We start from the raw sequence: 19,824 nt of genomic DNA, 5'->3' as shown, positions 1-19,824 counted from the left end.
TACATACATGTCACACTCATGTTACACACCATTTAGACACAATTTTACACACATGTCACATGCATGTTACACATATTACACACATATAACATACATGTCATACACATCACATACATGCTACACACATATGCCATGCATGTCACACACATGTTACATTAATATGACACACATATGACATGCATGTTGCACATATCTTACATACATGTTACACACATATGGCATGCATATGACATGCATGGTACACACATGTTACATACATGTTACACATATGACACACAATACACATATGGCATACATATCACACATATTACATACGTGTTACACACATATTACACAGATTATACATACATATGACATACATGTTGAATACATGTTACATACATGTCATACACTTATGAAATACATGTTACACACGTTACATACATATGACACACATGACATACATGTTACGTACATGTCACATACAAACAATGAATGCAGAGCATGGAATGTAGACTGTCATGCCTCTTTTTAGTCCTTAGCAAGAGCACTTTCACAGGTAGCATGGCCGAGCGGTCTAAGGCGCTGGATTTAGGCTCCAGTCTCTTTGGAGGCGTGGGTTCAAATCCCACTGCTGCCAAGCTCTTTTAACAAATGCCTATCCTTGATTGCTCAAGCGTCTCTGAAGTTTCTGCTGCACTTTGCTGGCATTCCTTGCTCAACACACTGGAATCTCAGAACAGCAGCATTAGGAAATTGCATGCTTTGGTTGAGAAGTCTTCCAAAAGGGCACACTTCTGATGAGATGACTAGTGAAATCTTGTCAACGTTACAAAACAAGTCCAACTGAACGTGATTACCTCTCCTGTAAGCTAGATTCCACATTAACACTTTAAATGTGGACACCAAAAAACAAGCAGTACTAATGAAAAGCTGGCACACTTTTCAGCAGAGTGCCAAGTGAACTTGCCACAGAATGCTGCACCCAAAGTCCACTCTCAAGTGTAAAGTGACCACCACCTGCTGCCTCAGAAAGAGGACTGAAACACATAAGGTGGCATCTTGGCCATCTCCGTGAAACTTCAACTACCTTTTATAATGGATAAAGTGGTGAATACTTGTAGTTTAGAGTTCTGAGGCCTCCAGCTCAAGCAATGAATGCAGAGCATGGAATGTCCCACCCCATTTTAGTCGATAATGTGTTCATTTTTATGGGTAGCATGGCCGAGCGGTCTAAGGCGCTGGATTAAGGCTCCAGTCTCTTTGGGGGCGTGGGTTCGAATCCCACTGCTGCCAAACTCCTTTTAACAAAATCCCTACCCTCTAGGACTCAAGCTTCTCTGATCTTGCTCCTGCAATTTACTGCAGTTCCTTTCCCAACTCACTGGAATCTCAAAAAACACTTACCTCTCTGCTTTGGCAGCATTAGAAAAGCTGCAATCATTGCATGTTTTGTTTGATACATGATACATACATATAATATGCATGTTGTGCACATATTACATACATGCTACACACACTACACACATATGACATACATGTTACACACATGTGACACACGTGCTACTTACATATTACACACATAGTTCACACATATTACACAAATGTTACATACATATGATATACATGTTGCATGCATGTTACATAAATGTCACACTCATGTTACACACCATTTAGACACAATTTTACACACATGTCACATGCATGTTACACATATTACACACATATGGCATACATGTCATACACATCACATACATGCTACACACATATGACATGCATGTCACACACATGTTACATTAATATGACACACATATGACATGCATGTTGCACATATCTTACATACATGTTACACACACATGGCATGCATATGACATGCATGGTACACACATGTTACATACATGTTACACATATGACACACAATACACATATGGCATACATATCACACATATTACATACGTGTTACACACATATTACACAGATTATACATACATATGACATACATGTTGAATACATGTTACATACATGTCATACACTTATGAAATACATGTTACACACGTTACATACATATGACACACATGACATACATGTTACGTACATGTCACATACAAACAATGAATGCAGAGCATGGAATGTAGACTGTCGTGCCTCTTTTTAGTCCTTAGCAAGAGCACTTTCACAGGTAGCATGGCCGAGCGGTCTAAGGCGCTGGATTTAGGCTCCAGTCTCTTTGGAGGCGTGGGTTCAAATCCCACTGCTGCCAAGCTCTTTTAACAAATGCCTATCCTTGATTGCTCAAGCGTCTCTGAAGTTTCTGCTGCACTTTGCTGGCATTCCTTTGCTCAACACACTGGAATCTCAGAACAGCAGCATTAGGAAATTGCATGCTTTGGTTGAGAAGTCTTCCAAAAGGGCACACTTTTGATGAGATGACTAGTGAAATCTTGTCAACGTTACAAAACAAGTCCAACTGAACGTGATTACCTCTCCTGTAAGCTAGATTCCACATTAACACTTTAAGTGTGGACACCAAAAAACAAGCAGTACTAATGAAAAGCTGGCACACTTTTCAGCAGAGTGCCAAGTGAACTTGCCACAGAATGCTGCACCCAAAGTCCACTCTCAAGTGTAAAGTGACCACCACCTGCTGCCTCAGAAAGAGGACTGAAACACATAAGGTGGCATCTTGGCCAACTTCCGTGAAACTTTAACTACCTTTTATAATGGATAAAGTGGTGAATACTTGTAGTTTAGAGTTCTGAGGCCTCCAGCTCAAGCAATGAATGCAGAGCATGGAATGTCCCACCCGATTTTAGTCGATAACGTGTTCATTTTTTATGAGTAGCATGGCCGAGCGGTCTAAGGCCCTGGATTAAGGCTCCAGTCTCTTTGGGGGCATGGGTTCGAATCCCACTGCTGCCAAACTCCTTTTAACAAAATCCCTACCCTCTAGGGCTCAAGCTTCTCTGATCTTGCTCCTGCAATTTACTGCAGTTCCTTTCCCAACTCACTGGAATCTCAAAAAACACTTACCTCTCTGCTTTAGCAGCATTAGAAAAGCTGCAATCATTGCATGTTTTGTTTGATACATGATACATACATATAATATGCATGTTGTGCACATATTACATACATGCTACACACACTACACACATATGACATACATGTTACACACATGTGACACACGTGCTACTTACATATTACACACATAGTTCACACATATTACACAAATGTTACATACATATGATATACATGTTGCATGCATGTTACATACATGTCACACTCATGTTACACACCATTTAGACACAATTTTACACACATGTCACATGCATGTTACACATATTACACACATATAACATACATGTCATACACATCACATACATGCTACACACATATGCCATGCATGTCACACACATGTTACATGAATATGACACACATATGACATGCATGTTGCACATATCTTACATACATGTTACACACATATGGCATGCATATGACATGCATGGTACACACATGTTACATACATGTTACACATATGACACACAATACACATATGGCATACATATCACACATATTACATACGTGTTACACACATATTACACAGATTATACATACATATGACATACATGTTGAATGCATGTTACATACATGTCATACACTTATGAAATACATGTTACACACGTTACATACATATGACACACATGACATACATGTTACGTACATGTCACATACAAACAATGAATGCAGAGCATGGAATGTAGACTGTCGTGCCTCTTTTTAGTCCTTAGCAAGAGCACTTTCACAGGTAGCATGGCCGAGCGGTCTAAGGCGCTGGATTTAGGCTCCAGTCTCTTTGGAGGCGTGGGTTCAAATCCCACTGCTGCCAAGCTCTTTTAACAAATGCCTATCCTTGATTGCTCAAGCGTCTCTGAAGTTTCTGCTGCACTTTGCTGGCATTCCTTTGCTCAACACACTGGAATCTCAGAACAGCAGCATTAGGAAATTGCATGCTTTGGTTGAGAAGTCTTCCAAAAGGGCACACTTTTGATGAGATGACTAGTGAAATCTTGTCAACGTTACAAAACAAGTCCAACTGAACGTGATTACCTCTCCTGTAAGCTAGATTCCACATTAACACTTTAAGTGTGGACACCAAAAAACAAGCAGTACTAATGAAAAGCTGGCACACTTTTCAGCAGAGTGCCAAGTGAACTTGCCACAGAATGCTGCACCCAAAGTCCACTCTCAAGTGTAAAGTGACCACCACCTGCTGCCTCAGAAAGAGGACTAAGAGGACTGAAACACATAAGGTGGCATCTTGGCCATCTCCGTGAAACTTTAACTACCTTTTATAATGGATAAAGTGGTGAATACTTGTAGTTTAGAGTTCTGAGGCCTCCAGCTCAAGCAATGAATGCAGAGCATGGAATGTCCCACCCGATTTTAGTCAATAACGTGTTCATTTTTTATGGGTAGCATGGCCGAGCGGTCTATGGCCCTGGATTAAGGCTCCAGTCTCTTTGGGGGCATGGGTTCGAATCCCACTGCTGCCAAACTCCTTTTAACAAAATCCCTACCCTCTAGGGCTCAAGCTTCTCTGATCTTGCTCCTGCAATTTACTGCAGTTCCTTTCCCAACTCACTGGAATCTCAAAAAACACTTACCTCTCTGCTTTAGCAGCATTAGAAAAGCTGCAATCATTGCATGTTTTGTTTGATACATGATACATACATATAATATGCATGTTGTGCACATATTACATACATGCTACACACACTACACACATATGACATACATGTTACACACATGTGACACACGTGCTACTTACATATTACACACATAGTTCACACATATTACACAAATGTTACATACTGCACCCAAAGTCCACTCTCAAGTGTAAAGTGACCACCACCTGCTGCCTCAGAAAGAGGACTGAAACACATAAGGTGGCATCTTGGCCATCTCCGTGAAACTTTAACTACCTTTTATAATGGATAAAGTGGTGAATACTTGTAGTTTAGAGTTCTGAGGCCTCCAGCTCAAGCAATGAATGCAGAGCATGGAATGTCCCACCCGATTTTAGTCGATAACGTGTTCATTTTTATGGGTAGCATGGCCGAGCGGTCTAAGGCGCTGGATTAAGGCTCCAGTCTCTTTGGGGGCGTGGGGTCGAATCCCACTGCTGCCAAACTCCTTTTAACAAAATCCCTACCCTCTAGGGCTCAAGCTTCTCTGATCTTGCTCCTGCAATTTACTGCAGTTCCTTTCCCAACTCACTGGAATCTCAAAAAACACTTACCTCTCTGCTTTAGCAGCATTAGAAAAGCTGCAATCATTGCATGTTTTGTTTGATACATGATACATACATATAATATGCATGTTGTGCACATATTACATACATGCTACACACACTACACACATATGACATACATGTTACACACATGTGACACACGTGCTACTTACATATTACACACATAGTTCACACATATTACACAAATGTTACATACTGCACCCAAAGTCCACTCTCAAGTGTAAAGTGACCACCACCTGCTGCCTCAGAAAGAGGACTGAAACACATAAGGTGGCATCTTGGCCATCTCCGTGAAACTTTAACTACCTTTTATAATGGATAAAGTGGTGAATACTTGTAGTTTAGAGTTCTGAGGCCTCCAGCTCAAGCAATGAATGCAGAGCATGGAATGTCCCACCCGATTTTAGTCGATAACGTGTTCATTTTTATGGGTAGCATGGCCGAGCGGTCTAAGGCGCTGGATTAAGGCTCCAGTCTCTTTGGGGGCGTGGGTTCGAATCCCACTGCTGCCAAACTCCTTTTAACAAAATCCCTACCCTCTAGGGCTCAAGCTTCTCTGATCTTGCTCCTGCAATTTACTGCAGTTCCTTTCCCAACTCACTGGAATCTCAAAAAACACTTACCTCTCTGCTTTAGCAGCATTAGAAAAGCTGCAATCATTGCATGTTTTGTTTGATACATGATACATACATATAATATGCATGTTGTGCACATATTACATACATGCTACACACACTACACACATATGACATACATGTTACACACATGTGACACACGTGCTACTTACATATTACACACATAGTTCACACATATTACACAAATGTTACATACATATGATATACATGTTGCATGCATGTTACATACATGTCACACTCATGTTACACACCATTTAGACACAATTTTACACACATGTCACATGCATGTTACACATATTACACACATATAACATACATGTCATACACATCACATACATGCTACACACATATGCCATGCATGTCACACACATGTTACATTAATATGACACACATATGACATGCATGTTGCACATATCTTACATACATGTTACACACATATGGCATGCATATGACATGCATGGTACACACATGTTACATACATGTTACACATATGACACACAATACACATATGGCATACATATCACACATATTACATACGTGTTACACACATATTACACAGATTATACATACATATGACATACATGTTGAATGCATGTTACATACATGTCATACACTTATGAAATACATGTTACACACGTTACATACATATGACACACATGACATACATGTTACGTACATGTCACATACAAACAATGAATGCAGAGCATGGAATGTAGACTGTCATGCCTCTTTTTAGTCCTTAGCAAGAGCACTTTCACAGGTAGCATGGCCGAGCGGTCTAAGGCGCTGGATTTAGGCTCCAGTCTCTTTGGAGGCGTGGGTTCAAATCCCACTGCTGCCAAGCTCTTTTAACAAATGCCTATCCTTGATTGCTCAAGCGTCTCTGAAGTTTCTGCTGCACTTTGCTGGCATTCCTTTGCTCAACACACTGGAATCTCAGAACAGCAGCATTAGGAAATTGCATGCTTTGGTTGAGAAGTCTTCCAAAAGGGCACACTTTTGATGAGATGACTAGTGAAATCTTGTCAACGTTACAAAACAAGTCCAACTGAACGTGATTACCTCTCCTGTAAGCTAGATTCCACATTAACACTTTAAGTGTGGACACCAAAAAACAAGCAGTACTAATGAAAAGCTGGCACACTTTTCAGCAGAGTGCCAAGTGAACTTGCCACAGAATGCTGCACCCAAAGTCCACTCTCAAGTGTAAAGTGACCACCACCTGCTGCCTCAGAAAGAGGACTAAGAGGACTGAAACACATAAGGTGGCATCTTGGCCATCTCCGTGAAACTTTAACTACCTTTTATAATGGATAAAGTGGTGAATACTTGTAGTTTAGAGTTCTGAGGCCTCCAGCTCAAGCAATGAATGCAGAGCATGGAATGTCCCACCCGATTTTAGTCAATAACGTGTTCATTTTTTATGGGTAGCATGGCCGAGCGGTCTATGGCCCTGGATTAAGGCTCCAGTCTCTTTGGGGGCATGGGTTCGAATCCCACTGCTGCCAAACTCCTTTTAACAAAATCCCTACCCTCTAGGGCTCAAGCTTCTCTGATCTTGCTCCTGCAATTTACTGCAGTTCCTTTCCCAACTCACTGGAATCTCAAAAAACACTTACCTCTCTGCTTTAGCAGCATTAGAAAAGCTGCAATCATTGCATGTTTTGTTTGATACATGATACATACATATAATATGCATGTTGTGCACATATTACATACATGCTACACACACTACACACATATGACATACATGTTACACACATGTGACACACGTGCTACTTACATATTACACACATAGTTCACACATATTACACAAATGTTACATACTGCACCCAAAGTCCACTCTCAAGTGTAAAGTGACCACCACCTGCTGCCTCAGAAAGAGGACTGAAACACATAAGGTGGCATCTTGGCCATCTCCGTGAAACTTTAACTACCTTTTATAATGGATAAAGTGGTGAATACTTGTAGTTTAGAGTTCTGAGGCCTCCAGCTCAAGCAATGAATGCAGAGCATGGAATGTCCCACCCGATTTTAGTCGATAACGTGTTCATTTTTATGGGTAGCATGGCCGAGCGGTCTAAGGCGCTGGATTAAGGCTCCAGTCTCTTTGGGGGCGTGGGTTCGAATCCCACTGCTGCCAAACTCCTTTTAACAAAATCCCTACCCTCTAGGGCTCAAGCTTCTCTGATCTTGCTCCTGCAATTTACTGCAGTTCCTTTCCCAACTCACTGGAATCTCAAAAAACACTTACCTCTCTGCTTTAGCAGCATTAGAAAAGCTGCAATCATTGCATGTTTTGTTTGATACATGATACATACATATAATATGCATGTTGTGCACATATTACATACATGCTACACACACTACACACATATGACATACATGTTACACACATGTGACACACGTGCTACTTACATATTACACACATAGTTCACACATATTACACAAATGTTACATACATATGATATACATGTTGCATGCATGTTACATACATGTCACACTCATGTTACACACCATTTAGACACAATTTTACACACATGTCACATGCATGTTACACATATTACACACATATAACATACATGTCATACACATCACATACATGCTACACACATATGCCATGCATGTCACACACATGTTACATTAATATGACACACATATGACATGCATGTTGCACATATCTTACATACATGTTACACACATATGGCATGCATATGACATGCATGGTACACACATGTTACATACATGTTACACATATGACACACAATACACATATGGCATACATATCACACATATTACATACGTGTTACACACATATTACACAGATTATACATACATATGACATACATGTTGAATGCATGTTACATACATGTCATACACTTATGAAATACATGTTACACACGTTACATACATATGACACACATGACATACATGTTACGTACATGTCACATACAAACAATGAATGCAGAGCATGGAATGTAGACTGTCATGCCTCTTTTTAGTCCTTAGCAAGAGCACTTTCACAGGTAGCATGGCCGAGCGGTCTAAGGCGCTGGATTTAGGCTCCAGTCTCTTTGGAGGCGTGGGTTCAAATCCCACTGCTGCCAAGCTCTTTTAACAAATGCCTATCCTTGATTGCTCAAGCGTCTCTGAAGTTTCTGCTGCACTTTGCTGGCATTCCTTTGCTCAACACACTGGAATCTCAGAACAGCAGCATTAGGAAATTGCATGCTTTGGTTGAGAAGTCTTCCAAAAGGGCACACTTTTGATGAGATGACTAGTGAAATCTTGTCAACGTTACAAAACAAGTCCAACTGAACGTGATTACCTCTCCTGTAAGCTAGATTCCACATTAACACTTTAAGTGTGGACACCAAAAAACAAGCAGTACTAATGAAAAGCTGGCACACTTTTCAGCAGAGTGCCAAGTGAACTTGCCACAGAATGCTGCACCCAAAGTCCACTCTCAAGTGTAAAGTGACCACCACCTGCTGCCTCAGAAAGAGGACTGAAACACATAAGGTGGCATCTTGGCCATCTCCGTGAAACTTTAACTACCTTTTATAATGGATAAAGTGGTGAATACTTGTAGTTTAGAGTTCTGAGGCCTCCAGCTCAAGCAATGAATGCAGAGCATGGAATGTCCCACCCAATTTTAGTCAATAACGTCTTCATTTTTTATGGGTAGCATGGCCGAGCGGTCTAAGGCCCTGTATTAAGGCTCCAGTCTCTTTGGGGGCATGGGTTCGAATCCCACTGCTGTCAAACTCCTTTTAACAAAATCCCTACCCTCTAGGGCTCAAGCTTCTCTGATCTTGCTCCTGCAATTTACTGCAGTTCCTTTCCCAACTCACTGGAATCTCAAAAAACACTTACCTCTCTGCTTTAGCAGCATTAGAAAAGCTGCAATCATTGCATGTTTTGTTTGATACATGATACATACATATAATATGCATGTTGTGCACATATTACATACATGCTACACACACTACACACATATGACATACATGTTACACACATGTGACACACGTGCTACTTACATATTACACACATAGTTCACACATATTACACAAATGTTACATACATATGATATACATGTTGCATGCATGTTACATACATGTCACACTCATGTTACACACCATTTAGACACAATTTTACACACATGTCACATGCATGTTACACATATTACACACATATAACATACATGTCATACACATCACATACATGCTACACACATATGCCATGCATGTCACACACATGTTACATGAATTTGACACACATATGACATGCATGTTGCACATATCTTACATACATGTTACACACATATGGCATGCATATGACATGCATGGTACACACATGTTACATACATGTTACACATATGACACACAATACACATATGGCATACATATCACACATATTACATACGTGTTACACACATATTACACAGATTATACATACATATGACATACATGTTGAATGCATGTTACATACATGTCATACACTTATGAAATACATGTTACACACGTTACATACATATGACACACATGACATACATGTTACGTACATGTCACATACAAACAATGAATGCAGAGCATGGAATGTAGACTGTCGTGCCTCTTTTTAGTCCTTAGCAAGAGCACTTTCACAGGTAGCATGGCCGAGCGGTCTAAGGCGCTGGATTTAGGCTCCAGTCTCTTTGGAGGCGTGGGTTCAAATCCCACTGCTGCCAAGCTCTTTTAACAAATGCCTATCCTTGATTGCTCAAGCGTCTCTGAAGTTTCTGCTGCACTTTGCTGGCATTCCTTTGCTCAACACACTGGAATCTCAGAACAGCAGCATTAGGAAATTGCATGCTTTGGTTGAGAAGTCTTCCAAAAGGGCACACTTTTGATGAGATGACTAGTGAAATCTTGTCAACGTTACAAAACAAGTCCAACTGAACGTGATTACCTCTCCTGTAAGCTAGATTCCACATTAACACTTTAAGTGTGGACACCAAAAAACAAGCAGTACTAATGAAAAGCTGGCACACTTTTCAGCAGAGTGCCAAGTGAACTTGCCACAGAATGCTGCACCCAAAGTCCACTCTCAAGTGTAAAGTGACCACCACCTGCTGCCTCAGAAAGAGGACTGAAACACATAAGGTGGCATCTTGGCCATCTCCGTGAAACTTTAACTACCTTTTATAATGGATAAAGTGGTGAATACTTGTAGTTTAGAGTTCTGAGGCCTCCAGCTCAAGCAATGAATGCAGAGCATGGAATGTCCCACCCGATTTTAGTCGATAATGTGTTCATTTTTATGGGTAGCATGGCCGAGCGGTCTAAGGCGCTGGATTAAGGCTCCAGTCTCTTTGGGGGCATGGGTTCGAATCCCACTGCTGCCAAACTCCTTTTAACAAAATCCCTACCCTCTAGGGCTCAAGCTTCTCTGATCTTGCTCCTGCAATTTACTGCAGTTCCTTTCCCAACTCACTGGAATCTCAAAAAACACTTACCTCTCTGCTTTAGCAGCATTAGAAAAGCTGCAATCATTGCATGTTTTGTTTGATACATGATACATACATATAATATGCATGTTGTGCACATATTACATACATGCTACACACACTACACACATATGACATACATGTTACACACATGTGACACACGTGCTACTTACATATTACACACATAGTTCACACATATTACACAAATGTTACATACATATGGTATACATGTTGCATGCATGTTACATACATGTCACACTCATGTTACACACCATTTAGACACAATTTTACACACATGTCACATGCATGTTACACATATTACACACATATAACATACATGTCATACACATCACATACATGCTACACACATATGCCATGCATGTCACACACATGTTACATTAATATGACACACATATGACATGCATGTTGCACATATCTTACATACATGTTACACACATATGGCATGCATATGACATGCATGGTACACACATGTTACATACATGTTACACATATGACACACAATACACATATGGCATACATATCACACATATTACATACGTGTTACACACATATTACACAGATTATACATACATATGACATACATGTTGAATGCATGTTACATACATGTCATACACTTATGAAATACATGTTACACACGTTACATACATATGACACACATGACATACATGTTACGTACATGTCACATACAAACAATGAATGCAGAGCATGGAATGTAGACTGTCATGCCTCTTTTTAGTCCTTAGCAAGAGCACTTTCACAGGTAGCATGGCCGAGCGGTCTAAGGCGCTGGATTTAGGCTCCAGTCTCTTTGGAGGCGTGGGTTCAAATCCCACTGCTGCCAAGCTCTTTTAACAAATGCCTATCCTTGATTGCTCAAGCGTCTCTGAAGTTTCTGCTGCACTTTGCTGGCATTCCTTTGCTCAACACACTGGAATCTCAGAACAGCAGCATTAGGAAATTGCATGCTTTGGTTGAGAAGTCTTCCAAAAGGGCACACTTTTGATGAGATGACTAGTGAAATCTTGTCAACGTTACAAAACAAGTCCAACTGAACGTGATTACCTCTCCTGTAAGCTAGATTCCACATTAACACTTTAAGTGTGGACACCAAAAAACAAGCAGTACTAATGAAAAGCTGGCACACTTTTCAGCAGAGTGCCAAGTGAACTTGCCACAGAATGCTGCACCCAAAGTCCACTCTCAAGTGTAAAGTGACCACCACCTGCTGCCTCAGAAAGAGGACTGAAACACATAAGGTGGCATCTTGGCCATCTCCGTGAAACTTTAACTACCTTTTATAATGGATAAAGTGGTGAATACTTGTAGTTTAGAGTTCTGAGGCCTCCAGCTCAAGCAATGAATGCAGAGCATGGAATGTCCCACCCGATTTTAGTCAATAACGTGTTCATTTTTTATGGGTAGCATGGCCAAGCGGTCTAAGGCCCTGGATTAAGGCTCCAGTCTCTTTGGGGGCATGGGTTCGAATCCCACTGCTGCCAAACTCCTTTTAACAAAATCCCTACCCTCTAGGGCTCAAGCTTCTCTGATCTTGCTCCTGCAATTTACTGCAGTTCCTTTCCCAACTCACTGGAATCTCAAAAAACACTTACCTCTCTGCTTTAGCAGCATTAGAAAAGCTGCAATCATTGCATGTTTTGTTTGATACATGATACATACATATAATATGCATGTTGTGCACATATTACATACATGCTACACACACTACACACATATGACATACATGTTACACACATGTGACACACGTGCTACTTACATATTACACACATAGTTCACACATATTACACAAATGTTACATACATATGGTATACATGTTGCATGCATGTTACATACATGTCACACTCATGTTACACACCATTTAGACACAATTTTACACACATGTCACATGCATGTTACACATATTACACACATATAACATACATGTCATACACATCACATACATGCTACACACATATGCCATGCATGTCACACACATGTTACATTAATATGACACACATATGACATGCATGTTGCACATATCTTACATACATGTTACACACATATGGCATGCATATGACATGCATGGTACACACATGTTACATACATGTTACACATATGACACACAATACACATATGGCATACATATCACACATATTACATACGTGTTACACACATATTACACAGATTATACATACATATGACATACATGTTGAATGCATGTTACATACATGTCATACACTTATGAAATACATGTTACACACGTTACATACATATGACACACATGACATACATGTTACGTACATGTCACATACAAACAATGAATGCAGAGCATGGAATGTAGACTGTCATGCCTCTTTTTAGTCCTTAGCAAGAGCACTTTCACAGGTAGCATGGCCGAGCGGTCTAAGGCGCTGGATTTAGGCTCCAGTCTCTTTGGAGGCGTGGGTTCAAATCCCACTGCTGCCAAGCTCTTTTAACAAATGCCTATCCTTGATTGCTCAAGCGTCTCTGAAGTTTCTGCTGCACTTTGCTGGCATTCCTTTGCTCAACACACTGGAATCTCAGAACAGCAGCATTAGGAAATTGCATGCTTTGGTTGAGAAGTCTTCCAAAAGGGCACACTTTTGATGAGATGACTAGTGAAATCTTGTCAACGTTACAAAACAAGTCCAACTGAACGTGATTACCTCTCCTGTAAGCTAGATTCCACATTAACACTTTAAGTGTGGACACCAAAAAACAAGCAGTACTAATGAAAAGCTGGCACACTTTTCAGCAGAGTGCCAAGTGAACTTGCCACAGAATGCTGCACCCAAAGTCCACTCTCAAGTGTAAAGTGACCACCACCTGCTGCCTCAGAAAGAGGACTGAAACACATAAGGTGGCATCTTGGCCATCTCCGTGAAACTTTAACTACCTTTTATAATGGATAAAGTGGTGAATACTTGTAGTTTAGAGTTCTGAGGCCTCCAGCTCAAGCAATGAATGCAGAGCATGGAATGTCCCACCCGATTTTAGTCAATAACGTGTTCATTTTTTATGGGTAGCATGGCCAAGCGGTCTAAGGCCCTGGATTAAGGCTCCAGTCTCTTTGGGGGCATGGGTTCGAATCCCACTGCTGCCAAACTCCTTTTAACAAAATCCCTACCCTCTAGGGCTCAAGCTTCTCTGATCTTGCTCCTGCAATTTACTGCAGTTCCTTTCCCAACTCACTGGAATCTCAAAAAACACTTACCTCTCTGCTTTAGCAGCATTAGAAAAGCTGCAATCATTGCATGTTTTGTTTGATACATGATACATACATATAATATGCATGTTGTGCACATATTACATACATGCTACACACACTACACACATATGACATACATGTTACACACATGTGACACACGTGCTACTTACATATTACACACATAGTTCACACATATTACACAAATGTTACATACATATGATATACATGTTGCATGCATGTTACATACATGTCACACTCATGTTACACACCATTTAGACACAATTTTACACACATGTCACATGCATGTTACACATATTACACACATATAACATACATGTCATACACATCACATACATGCTACACACATATGCCATGCATGTCACACACATGTTACATGAATATGACACACATATGACATGCATGTTGCACATATCTTACATACATGTTACACACATATGGCATGCATATGACATGCATGGTACACACATGTTACATACATGTTACACATATGACACACAATACACATATGGCATACATATCACACATATTACATACGTGTTACACACATATTACACAGATTATACATACATATGACATACATGTTGAATGCATGTTACATACATGTCATACACTTATGAAATACATGTTACACACGTTACATACATATGACACACATGACATACATGTTATGTACATGTCACATACAAACAATGAATGCAGAGCATGGAATGTAGACTGTCGTGCCTCTTTTTAGTCCTTAGCAAGAGCACTTTCACAGGTAGCATGGCCGAGCGGTCTAAGGCGCTGGATTTAGGCTCCAGTCTCTTTGGAGGCGTGGGATCAAATCCCACTGCTGCCAAGCTCTTTTAACAAATGCCTATCCTTGATTGCTCAAGCGTCTCTGAAGTTTCTGCTGCACTTTGCTGGCATTCCTTTGCTCAACACACTGGAATCTCAGAACAGCAGCATTAGGAAATTGCATGCTTTGGTTGAGAAGTCTTCCAAAAGGGAACACTTTTGATGAGATGACTAGTGAAATCTTGTCAACGTTACAAAACAAGTCCAACTGAACGTGATTACCTCTCCTGTAAGCTAGATTCCACATTAACACTTTAAGTGTGGACACCAAAAAACAAGCAGTACTAATGAAAAGCTGGCACACTTTTCAGCAGAGTGCCAAGTGAACTTGCCACAGAATGCTGCACCCAAAGTCCACTCTCAAGTGTAAAGTGACCACCACCTGCTGCCTCAGAAAGAGGACTGAAACACATAAGGTGGCATCTTGGCCATCTCCGTGAAACTTTAACTACCTTTTATAATGGATAAAGTGGTGAATACTTGTAGTTTAGAGTTCTGAGGCCTCCAGCTCAAGCAATGAATGCAGAGCATGGAATGTCCCACCCGATTTTAGTCGATAACGTGTTCATTTTTATGGGTAGCATGGCCGAGCGGTCTAAGGCGCTGGATTAAGGCTCCAGTCTCTTTGGGGGCGTGGGTTCGAATCCCACTGCTGCCAAACTCCTTTTAACAAAATCCCTACCCTCTAGGGCTCAAGCTTCTCTGATCTTGCTCCTGCAATTTACTGCAGTTCCTTTCCCAACTCACTGGAATCTCAAAAAACACTTACCTCTCTGCTTTAGCAGCATTAGAAAAGCTGCAATCATTGCATGTTTTGTTTGATACATGATACATACATATAATATGCATGTTGTGCACATATTACATACATGCTACACACACTACACACATATGACATACATGTTACACACATGTGACACACGTGCTACTTACATATTACACACATAGTTCACACATATTACACAAATGTTACATACATATGATATACATGTTGCATGCATGTTACATACATGTCACACTCATGTTACACACCATTTAGACACAATTTTACACACATGTCACATGCATGTTACACATATTACACACATATAACATACATTTCATACACATCACATACATGCTACACACATATGCCATGCATGTCACACACATGTTACATTAATATGACACACATATGACATGCATGTTGCACATATATTACATACATGTTACACACATATGGCATGCATATGACATGCATGGTACACACATGTTACATACATGTTACACATATGACACACAATACACATATGGCATACATATCACACATATTACATACGTGTTACACACATATTACACAGATTATACATACATATGACATACATGTTGAATGCATGTTACATACATGTCATACACTTATGAAATACATGTTACACACGTTACATACATATGACACACATGACATACATGTTACGTACCACCTTATGTGTTTCAGTCCTCTTTCTGGGCATGCATATGACATGCATGGTACACACATGTTACATACATGTTACACATATGACACACAATACACATATGGCATACATATCACACATATTACATACGTGTTACACACATATTACACAGATTATACATACATATGACATACATGTTGAATGCATGTTACATACATGTCATACACTTATGAAATACATGTTACACACGTTACATACATATGACACACATGACATACATGTTACGTACATGTCACATACAAACAATGAATGCAAAGCATGGAATGTAGACTGTTGTGCCTCTTTTTAGTCCTTAGCAAGAGGACTTTCACAGGTAGCATGGCCGAGCGGTCTAAGCCGCTGGATTTAGGCTCCAGTCTCTTGGAGGCGTGGGTTCAAATCCCACTGCTGCCAAGCTCTTTTAACAAATGCCTATCCTTGATTGCTCAAGCGTCTCTGAAGTTTCTGCTGCACTTTGCTGGCATTCCTTTGCTCAACACACTGGAATCTCAGAACAGCAGCATTAGGAAATTGCATGCTTTGGTTGAGAAGTCTTCCAAAAGGGCACACTTTTGATGAGATGACTAGTGAAATCTTGTCAACGTTACAAAACAAGTCCAACTGAACGTGATTACCTCTCCTGTAAGCTAGATTCCACATTAACACTTTAAGTGTGCACACCAAAAAACATGCAGTACTAATGAAAAGCTGGCACACTTTTCAGCAGAGTGCCAAGTGAACTTGCCACAGAATGCTGCACCCAAAGTCCACTCTCAAGTGTAAAGTGACCACCACCTGCTGCCTCAGAAAGAGGACTGAAACACATAAGGTGGCATCTTGGCCATCTCCGTGAAACTTCAACTACCTTTTATAATGGATAAAGTGGTGAATACTTGTAGTTTAGAGTTCTGAGGCCTCCTGCTCAAGCAATGAATGCAGAGCATGGAATGTCCCACCCGATTTTAGTCAATAACGTGTTCATTTTTTATGGGTAGCATGGCCGAGCGGTCTGAGGCGCTGGATCAGGGCTCTACTCTCTTTGGGGGCGTGGGTTCGAATCCCACTGCTGCCAAACTCCTTTTAACAAAATCCCTACCCTCTAGGGCTCAAGCTTCTCTGATCTTGCACCTGCAATTTACTGCAGTTCCTTTCCCAACTCACTGGAATCTCAAAAAACACTTACCTCTCTGCTTTAGCAGCATTAGAAAAGCTGCAATCATTGCATGTTTTGTTTGATACATGATACATACATATAATATGCATGTTGTGCACATATTACATACATGCTACACACACTACACACATATGACATACATGTTACACACATGTGACACACATGCTACTTACATATTACACACATAGTTCACACATATTACACAAATGTTACATACATATGATATACATGTTGCATGCATGTTACATACATGTCACACTCATGTTACACACCATTTAGACACAATTTTACACACATGTCACATGCATGTTACACATATTACACACATATAACATACATGTCATACACATCACATACATGCTACACACATATGCCATGCATGTCACACACATGTTACATTAATATGACACACATATGACATGCATGTTGCACATATCTTACATACATGTTACACACATATGGCATGCATATGACATGCATGGTACACACATGTTACATACATGTTACACATATGACACACAATACACATATGGCATACATATCACACATATTACATACGTGTTACACACATATTACACAGATTATACATACATATGACATACATGTTGAATGCATGTTACATACATGTCATACACTTATGAAATACATGTTACACACGTTACATACATATGACACACATGACATACATGTTACGTACATGTCACATACAAACAATGAATGCAGAGCATGGAATGTAGACTGTCATGCCTCTTTTTAGTCCTTAGCAAGAGCACTTTCACAGGTAGCATGGCCGAGCGGTCTAAGGCGCTGGATTTAGGCTCCAGTCTCTTTGTGGGCGTGGGTTCAAATCCCACTGCTGCCAAGCTCTTTTAACAAATGCCTATCCTTGATTGCTCAAGCGTCTCTGAAGTTTCTGCTGCACTTTGCTGGCATTCCTTGCTCAACACACTGGAATCTCAGAACAGCAGCATTAGGAAATTGCATGCTTTGGTTGAGAAGTCTTCCAAAAGGGCACACTTCTGATGAGATGACTAGTGAAATCTTGTCAACGTTACAAAACAAGTCCAACTAACGTGATTACCTCTCCTGTAAGCTAGATTCCACATTAACACTTTAAGTGTGCACACCAAAAAACAAGCAGTACTAATGAAAAGCTGGCACACTTTTCAGCAGAGTGCCAAGTGAACTTGCCACAGAATGCTGCACCCAAAGTCCACTCTCAAGTGTAAAGTGACCACCACCTGCTGCCTCAGAAAGAGGACTGAAACACATAAGGTGGCATCTTGGCCATCTCCGTGAAACTTCAACTACCTTTTATAATGGATAAAGTGGTGAATACTTGTAGTTTAGAGTTCTGAGGCCTCCAGCTCAAGCAATGAATGCAGAGCATGGAATGTCCCACCTGATTTTAGTCAATAACGTGTTCATTTTTTATGGGTAGCATGGCCGAGCGGTCTAAGGCGCTGGATTAAGGCTCCAGTCTCTTTGGGGCATGGGTTCGAATCCCACTGCTGCCAAACTCATTTTAACAAAATCCCTACCCTCTAGGGCTCAAGCTTCTCTGATCTTGCTCCTGCAATTTACTGCAGTTCCTTTCCCAACTCACTGGAATCTCAAAAAACACTTACCTCTCTGCTTTAGCAGCATTAGAAAAGCTGCAATC

The 19,824-nt window shown here is 40.5% G+C and overlaps 17 non-coding genes across 17 annotated transcripts; all 17 read left to right on the top strand.

The window, feature by feature from the left end:
- Window positions 1-537: 537 nt before the first annotated feature.
- TRNAL-UAG (transfer RNA leucine (anticodon UAG)) lies at window positions 538-619 on the top strand. The gene has a single exon. It is a non-coding gene; the product is annotated as a tRNA-Leu (tRNA).
- Window positions 620-1,193: 574 nt separating this feature from the next.
- Window positions 1,194-1,275, top strand: TRNAL-AAG (transfer RNA leucine (anticodon AAG)). The gene has a single exon. It is a non-coding gene; the product is annotated as a tRNA-Leu (tRNA).
- An 882-nt stretch (window positions 1,276-2,157) lies between these two features.
- On the top strand, window positions 2,158-2,239 carry TRNAL-UAG (transfer RNA leucine (anticodon UAG)). The gene has a single exon. It is a non-coding gene; the product is annotated as a tRNA-Leu (tRNA).
- A 1,541-nt stretch (window positions 2,240-3,780) lies between these two features.
- TRNAL-UAG (transfer RNA leucine (anticodon UAG)) lies at window positions 3,781-3,862 on the top strand. Its single transcript has one exon. It is a non-coding gene; the product is annotated as a tRNA-Leu (tRNA).
- A 1,220-nt stretch (window positions 3,863-5,082) lies between these two features.
- On the top strand, window positions 5,083-5,164 carry TRNAL-AAG (transfer RNA leucine (anticodon AAG)). The gene has a single exon. It is a non-coding gene; the product is annotated as a tRNA-Leu (tRNA).
- A 553-nt stretch (window positions 5,165-5,717) lies between these two features.
- TRNAL-AAG (transfer RNA leucine (anticodon AAG)) lies at window positions 5,718-5,799 on the top strand. Its single transcript has one exon. It is a non-coding gene; the product is annotated as a tRNA-Leu (tRNA).
- An 882-nt stretch (window positions 5,800-6,681) lies between these two features.
- On the top strand, window positions 6,682-6,763 carry TRNAL-UAG (transfer RNA leucine (anticodon UAG)). Its single transcript has one exon. It is a non-coding gene; the product is annotated as a tRNA-Leu (tRNA).
- Window positions 6,764-7,983: 1,220 nt separating this feature from the next.
- TRNAL-AAG (transfer RNA leucine (anticodon AAG)) lies at window positions 7,984-8,065 on the top strand. The gene has a single exon. It is a non-coding gene; the product is annotated as a tRNA-Leu (tRNA).
- Window positions 8,066-8,947: 882 nt separating this feature from the next.
- TRNAL-UAG (transfer RNA leucine (anticodon UAG)) lies at window positions 8,948-9,029 on the top strand. The gene has a single exon. It is a non-coding gene; the product is annotated as a tRNA-Leu (tRNA).
- Window positions 9,030-10,569: 1,540 nt separating this feature from the next.
- TRNAL-UAG (transfer RNA leucine (anticodon UAG)) lies at window positions 10,570-10,651 on the top strand. The gene has a single exon. It is a non-coding gene; the product is annotated as a tRNA-Leu (tRNA).
- A 575-nt stretch (window positions 10,652-11,226) lies between these two features.
- On the top strand, window positions 11,227-11,308 carry TRNAL-AAG (transfer RNA leucine (anticodon AAG)). The gene has a single exon. It is a non-coding gene; the product is annotated as a tRNA-Leu (tRNA).
- Window positions 11,309-12,190: 882 nt separating this feature from the next.
- Window positions 12,191-12,272, top strand: TRNAL-UAG (transfer RNA leucine (anticodon UAG)). The gene has a single exon. It is a non-coding gene; the product is annotated as a tRNA-Leu (tRNA).
- A 1,540-nt stretch (window positions 12,273-13,812) lies between these two features.
- On the top strand, window positions 13,813-13,894 carry TRNAL-UAG (transfer RNA leucine (anticodon UAG)). Its single transcript has one exon. It is a non-coding gene; the product is annotated as a tRNA-Leu (tRNA).
- A 1,540-nt stretch (window positions 13,895-15,434) lies between these two features.
- TRNAL-UAG (transfer RNA leucine (anticodon UAG)) lies at window positions 15,435-15,516 on the top strand. Its single transcript has one exon. It is a non-coding gene; the product is annotated as a tRNA-Leu (tRNA).
- Window positions 15,517-16,091: 575 nt separating this feature from the next.
- Window positions 16,092-16,173, top strand: TRNAL-AAG (transfer RNA leucine (anticodon AAG)). The gene has a single exon. It is a non-coding gene; the product is annotated as a tRNA-Leu (tRNA).
- Window positions 16,174-18,941: 2,768 nt separating this feature from the next.
- TRNAL-UAG (transfer RNA leucine (anticodon UAG)) lies at window positions 18,942-19,023 on the top strand. Its single transcript has one exon. It is a non-coding gene; the product is annotated as a tRNA-Leu (tRNA).
- Window positions 19,024-19,597: 574 nt separating this feature from the next.
- Window positions 19,598-19,678, top strand: TRNAL-AAG (transfer RNA leucine (anticodon AAG)). The gene has a single exon. It is a non-coding gene; the product is annotated as a tRNA-Leu (tRNA).
- Window positions 19,679-19,824: the final 146 nt, after the last annotated feature.

This window comes from Lithobates pipiens, unplaced genomic scaffold (assembly GCF_037356315.1).
Source record: "Lithobates pipiens isolate NorthernLeopardFrog02 unplaced genomic scaffold, aLitPip1_a1.2 Scaffold_28, whole genome shotgun sequence".
NCBI classification, from domain to species: Eukaryota; Metazoa; Chordata; class Amphibia; order Anura; family Ranidae; genus Lithobates; species Lithobates pipiens.
This window is presented reverse-complemented; position numbering and strand designations above follow the sequence as displayed.